Raw genomic sequence first — 6,851 nt, 5'->3', positions numbered from 1 at the left:
TGAAGGACATTTGTTTAATAAATAGAAACTCAAAATATTATTGTATCTGAACCACATAAAAAATTTGATAAATCATGAAAACAGCACTATTTGGCAAGTTTCACTGCGTCATCAGAAATAAAACACACAGAATTACACAATATGCTTACAAAATCTTTTAATAATATTTTAATAAAGGTTGACGAATCGCAAAAAATGTTCATTGCATTAACTCAAAAATGTAATTTCAATGAACTCAAAATTTTAAGGCAACCAGGTAACTTTTTTTCTAAATAATTTTTTACAGTGCAGGCACACTGCATTGTGGGATACTTTTTGATGGGGACCCCTAATTATATATTTTAATGTATAAATATACAAACAAGTTAATAATAATACTAGTAACAAAATACATGAAAAGAAAAAAAATAAAATAAATTCACCACCAGTGTTATTTGATATTGAAATACTGTTCTAGATTTTATTAATATTTTGACTTTTATTTTCCATTAGTTTAGTCATTTTGTTGTATTTTTCAAAGTTTTAAAAAATATGTTTATTTAGCTTTTATTAATTATCTTAGATCTAGCAATTTTATAACATCAAGTTAAATTAAATGTAACAGATATATTTTGAAGGCAAATATATTTATATATTTCAATTTGTTTCAGGTAACTATAATTCTGCAGGACCATTGGAATACTATTTAAATGTATACAATTAAAAAGAAACATTAAACTGACATTAAAATTTAAATGTTTTGTGAATAATATATAATGTTCGACCAATCCGTATAGAGCAGAATGAAACCATAATATAAAATTCTGTACATTTTAACATCATCATTTCCACAGACAGAGCCCATTTTGAAAACCCCTGGAACACAGTACCTCAGTGAAATGTGCTCTTTAGTATATGAGTTAATGTTGTTCTGTCCACTGAATGACTCTCTGCTCTCATTATACCCCATAAAACAGTTCTGCAAATACACAAAAACACATAAAGTCAAGCTTGAGTGGATACAACTTTATAAAATGTCTGCATGATGTGAGCTGTTTGGACTTGCTCCTGATCATCAGCTTGATTTAGTGATGAACGAAAAGTCAGATGCTGTTTCGCCACGTCAAGGGACGTCCATCGTGCGAATGAGATCACAGGCCTGGGGAACACGCACAGTCCAGGCCAGTGACCAGCTGTGTCTCTAGTTCCTGAAGATCTGTCCTTCACTTCCTGCTATACAGCCTGTAATGCAATGAGCAGACAGTACACAGCTTTAGCAAGGCTGTGTTAAAAACAAGCAAACAAACTCATCTCATATCACATCCTCTTGAGGGATATTTAGAGGAAGTGCCATCAATCAGTTCACATTTGCTGTGCGCCGCTGACATCCTCCTGACACTCGGGCCATCACTCAGACTCAAAGACTTTCAATAAGAAACTCATGGTCTAAAACATTTACTTGTAAAACGTAAGCACTATCTTCAGTAGTGTCATGCAGACATTACTTGCAGCAATTGACAAGAGACGACAATTGATTTTATTTTATTTACCAAACAAATACTATACAATTCATTACATTTACATCTAATCATTTAACAGAAGCTTTTATCCAATGGGAGAATAGAAGGAAACCATCAATAATTTATATACATATGTTTAATATTATTACAGCCTTTAAAAGTATTGTTGTACATAATATAAATTAAATGCGTGTGTGTGTGTGTGTGGGATACTACATTTATATTATTTAAATTTAATAAACACAACTTATAATATGCTTTATAATATATAAATTAAACATGAGTGTTATGGAATTCCAAAGCTGTCAAACTAATAAATAAATAAACAAACATATGAATGTATTTTATTTTACCTAACATATAATAAATATAATGGATATATCCTTTAAATTAACTGTATGTGTAAATATTATACATACATACATATATATATACACATACACACACACACATACATACATTATATATATATATATATATATACACACACACACACACACATATATAATATATATATATATATATATATATATATATATACATATACATATATATTTATACACACAGAGAAAATATTTAAGCATTTAAAAAAAGAAATCCCTTAAATTTTTTATAAAATGATTAATATTCCAATAATTAAAAAAAATAGCATATTTTTGATGGCTGATAACTTTTTACGATTCAAAGAAAAGAAAGGCTCAGTTGAACTGGCAATAATAACGCAACATATTGCAATTATGAAAGATAAAATTAGTTTTTGGAAGTTGCAGTCAAAATCCACTTGGCATCACTCCACTGAATGTGAATGAGTTGTTTAGAGGCAACTTTCAGGCCATCTTGACACCTGACAAACTTTTTTTTTGCTAAAAGTTCAGGGAGTTTATGCACATTGCCAATAAAATATGGGCCAGAAGATGACAAGTAAAATCAGCTCAGTAAACTTAGGATGCCGTCCTCATGACGAGTAAATTACAGAGGATGTGGATACTAATGAGCGCATGAGTTTTTGACGAGAGGGAGGCGTTTATCAGGGATGAAACATCGGAGGTTTGGAGCAACCAAATCATAAAAAAGTGGTTGTTTGTGTCTCCATGTGCAATTGCCTAGGGCATAAGGCGAGATACACATCCACAACCAATCAGGATGAGTCGGATCTTCATTAATCATACGTTACGGAGTTTCCCCTCACCACTTAGGGCTCTTCTAAAGAGCCAAGCGTGCTGCCAGATACAACACGAGATGATGCTGCACGAAAGTCAAGTCTGCTGTGATTTTTAGGGTATACATTTACAGTCCTGTGTTTAACTTGAGGAAAGTTAGGCAGTACAGCACGTGCCTCACTAAAACCAGCCCAAAGCTTTGGTTAAAGACTGACTGAATGTGCCTATTTCTACAGAAAACATTCATGCCGAAGAGCTTGGAACGCAGGGTCCGTCTCAGAGGAGAGTCATTGTGAAGGATGACATCTGAGATTATAAATCAACAAGCCTCGCCGTGACTTCAGAAACCGTCTGAAACCACAAGAGCAATATACTTCATGATGGAATTCACCAAGGACCGGATCCTCAATCCACTGTCACGCAATGCTGACGAGATCCAGCGAGAGATTGCGAACTTTCTTAACACACCTCAGAGTACCCAGCAATCATTGCTCCAAATAAACATTCCATGTGGAAATTCATGCAACTATTACATTCAAACATCACAGGCTCTGCACTTCGTATTTTAGCACAACCACCCAAGACAAATATACCCTGCACTGTTTCGAAACCGGAATGTCAGGTATCTCTTGATTAAACTGGATGCAGTTAGGCAAAAAGTGAACATTGTAATAATATTTGGGTGTCAGATAAAGGTAGCATCAAGAACACACCTGTCTCTCCTATTTAATATCAGAAAACACAAGTAGATGGGAAATGCATATTCCTGACAGGAAGCTAAAGAGGTAAAGGCAGTCAGAGCCCTTTAGAGATCAAGCTGAGGTAAAGAACAGAGCTAACCAGGCCTCCGCTTCGCTCAGGGAGTATCAGGTTCTGCCACATAGGTCAGCCAAGTCGAGTTGTGTGTACCTTCCTATTCAAGTGCTGACTCTTCACATTATAGCCTTGTCACAGCCATCGATCCAATCCACCTGGGTCTCAGGATGCACCCATTTCTTACGGGTTTGGAACGAAAAAAAGGGTTGGTACATAATGACAGAATTATAATATGTTGGTGAACCATCCCTTTAAGTCAAAGCCACTGTTGGAAATGAAGGTGGCTGAAGCATCAATGCAGTATACCTTTATTCAAAACAATGTGATATTGAGTTGAACATCTCTCAACGCTGAAGAGGAAACAGGAGAGGCTTAAGTGGGGAGGAACAATGACAGCCAAAATCATCCTCCACCCAGGACTGATCCTCTAAACATCTCTTTTCCTCCTTATTGGAGATCTGGGAAGCTCGTCTGTGCCGTCTTATCAGGGGAGGAAATGGCTGATTTGATGTGGCGTTGGGCCGTGGGCTTGGATCCTTTCCCACCCTCTGTCAGAAGGGTCATAACTGGGAGGAAGTGCCGAGGGGAATCGCTGTAGGGCCTCCATCCAAATGAGACACCCCATATCCTCCTTCTACGCCGTTGACGGTTCCACTTCAGGGTCACTTGATCCGAATCGCAGAAAGCGACACCCCTTTCACAGTCTGCGAATGTGCTCAGTTACGTAATAGCATGATTCAGAAGCCTAGAGGCATGTGGTGGATTTGGATTTGGTGGTAGGGGGTTTCGTGACACATGATGATGCAATCCTGTGACTCTACCCATTCTTGCTGTGAACCACAGCAATGAATGTGAATTCACAGGCCGCTTTCCCCTCGGTTCTGTGCCTGCAGGTTTAAGTCTGGGATTCCAGGCTGCAGGAAAACACATTTTACTGCATTCCCATAGTGGTCGTGGAATTGTTATTTTCCTCTTCTTTTCCAGGGTTCCTGCTGATGCTGTTGTCTGATGGCGGTTTGTCAGCCCAGTGACAATTCCTGCTTAATTTCAAGAGGAAGCCCGAAAGCCCTCAAACATCTCTGCTGATAGCTTTGTTCCTTGGCCAAGAGCAAACGGTTCAGCTCAGCTGTGGAGCTGCTCCCCAGAGCCAAAGCTTCACAGAAGCAATTAACCATGGGTAGTTTGGCTTAATGAATACTATCAATTACAAAGCCTCTGTACTTAAAGAGCTGGAAAGACTGTGTGGTATTTCACATGAGGGAAAACGTAAAACATTCTACGAGATTATTTTTAGCAGTTGTGTGTTGCTTAAGATTGATGTTTAGCAATAAAATTACAATCTACAGCTAATGTGCATGATCTCTAAATCGACCTAGGTTAATGAACACACACCCAATGCTAAAAGGCTGCTGACCTGCAATACGAGATGGCGAATGATCTCGCAAGGTCTTAAAGATGTTACTTGTTTACCTTTAGATTACTTTCAGGAGGCAGGAGCTGAGAGTCTGGAACATTCATTTGCGATTCTATCTTCCGCTGTTTGCCACAATTCACAACTGCCGGTGCTGCTGGAAAAAAGTCAAATTAAGAGGCACTAAGCAATTTTGGTTTCCTAATTAAAACAGATTTATTGGTAAATTTTCTCCATTAAATACTTCCTGTCTTAAACCAAGCCACAGATTTAAGCGTCGCCCTCCTTTACTGTCAACAGCACAGTCATGCTCTGAGATCCGACACACAAACTGCCGTTTGAGAGGAGAACTGCACCGGAAATACTATTGTAATTGATTTTGCATGTGTATGACACAGAAATGAAAAATGACCAATATTTATGTAATCGCTACCCTTCCTTTTATATTGACCTGACACAAAACAAGCAAAAATACTGTTTTACTTGGACTGCATATCAATAGGTTAATTTCTTGAAATTCTAGCAGATTTCTGGCAGGAACAGCACAACTTTAATTAATAATGCCCAATCTAAATCACATGCAAAAAGGAAAATATATGTATTTTTTCTTTTCTTATTTTTTTTAAAATGTGAACTATCCAGCAGGATGAGGAAGGGGAAAATCTGAACAACAAAAAGAGCTAGTCAAAAGGAATGAGATCACCGTTCCAAAAAAATGTGCTGCAATTAAAGAAGGAAAATAAAATAAAGAGTGCAAGTGCAAATTACTCTGATAGAAGGTGAGATACAGGATTAAAAATGAACTAAACAACATGCAGCTGTTACTCAATTTTAACAAAAAGAAGAAAAGGTCATTTTATACTGACACAAACACACATGCACTTTTATAAGCCTATATAAAATCTTAAGATGCAGTTAATTGCATTTCCGTTATAACCCAAATTAAATGCATGAGGAAATTGTCTGTTTCATTGGAAACTTAATCTGTTTTTATAGATTCATAAGACAAAAATGCAATTAGTGGTATCATAAAACAAACCGATCAGCTGTAGTTGTAGCTTATCAGTTATGTAAAAACAATTAGAAATAACAGAGGACAAATAAATGAAACTTTGCTTTATCCTTCAGCAATAGATAAAATATCAGAATGAATCAGAATCCCTCTTCACAAAACTCAGAAAGGGACAAACCAAAAATGTAAATGTATGTTAAGCAAAGAAACCTACATTTAGAAATGCTGATGACCCAAAAAAAAGCCTACATATATGGTAGATACATACATGCATGCATGCACACATGCATAAATAACAAAATAAAATTGTTGTTATATATTATTTTTGGTCTCTGTGGAGAGAAAGAAGACATGGTGAGTCTTCACATGAAGATAGTGCCATCTAGAGCTCTGAATCAATATACACCCATTAAACTTAAACTACGACAGCCATAACAAAGAGCAGAGAAGTTAAATGCACAAACCATCAATATACAATGCAAAATAATCTTTAATTAATAAACAAAGGGTCTTGATTTAACATTACAATACAACGTAGTGCTACACAGATTCTTCATAATAGAGTTATATACTATGAAGAATCTCTGTAGTTTTTCTGTGTTAAAGAGATGCCACTTGACCAAACCTGAATTGTGTAAAGATGAAGGGGTTCGACTGGTGTAGGACATGCCAATTCCAGAATGCACTCTAAAAGATACCAAGAGATAAAGTTGAAAAGTAGACTTCAACATCACCATCACTAAGCTTCCGACAACTCTTTCAACTTTTATCTAACATTTTTTTTTTAATTAGACATGTTTATAAGAGACAAAATCATGAGCATAATGAGGCTGTAAAAGCAGACTGATCTTACCTTTCAGTGTGACGACGTTTAATCTCATCGACATCCTCTGTAGTCTCATTTAGCCAATTGTTAGTAACCTTTTTAAAGACACATAAGGAGTGGGGTATTA

General features: G+C 36.3%; 1 long non-coding RNA gene across 1 annotated transcript; it reads right to left on the bottom strand.

The window, feature by feature from the left end:
• Positions 1–952: 952 nt before the first annotated feature.
• LOC137076180 (uncharacterized) lies at positions 953–6,632 on the bottom strand. Its single transcript, XR_010905226.1, has 3 exons — positions 6,524–6,632; positions 4,946–5,040; positions 953–1,221 (listed from the first exon to the last, which is right to left on the bottom strand). It is a non-coding gene; the product is annotated as an uncharacterized lncRNA (long non-coding RNA).
• Between the last annotated feature and the right edge of the window lie 219 nt (positions 6,633–6,851).

Source organism: Pseudorasbora parva, chromosome 5 (genome assembly GCF_024679245.1).
Source record: "Pseudorasbora parva isolate DD20220531a chromosome 5, ASM2467924v1, whole genome shotgun sequence".
NCBI classification, from domain to species: Eukaryota; Metazoa; Chordata; class Actinopteri; order Cypriniformes; family Gobionidae; genus Pseudorasbora; species Pseudorasbora parva.
This window is presented reverse-complemented; position numbering and strand designations above follow the sequence as displayed.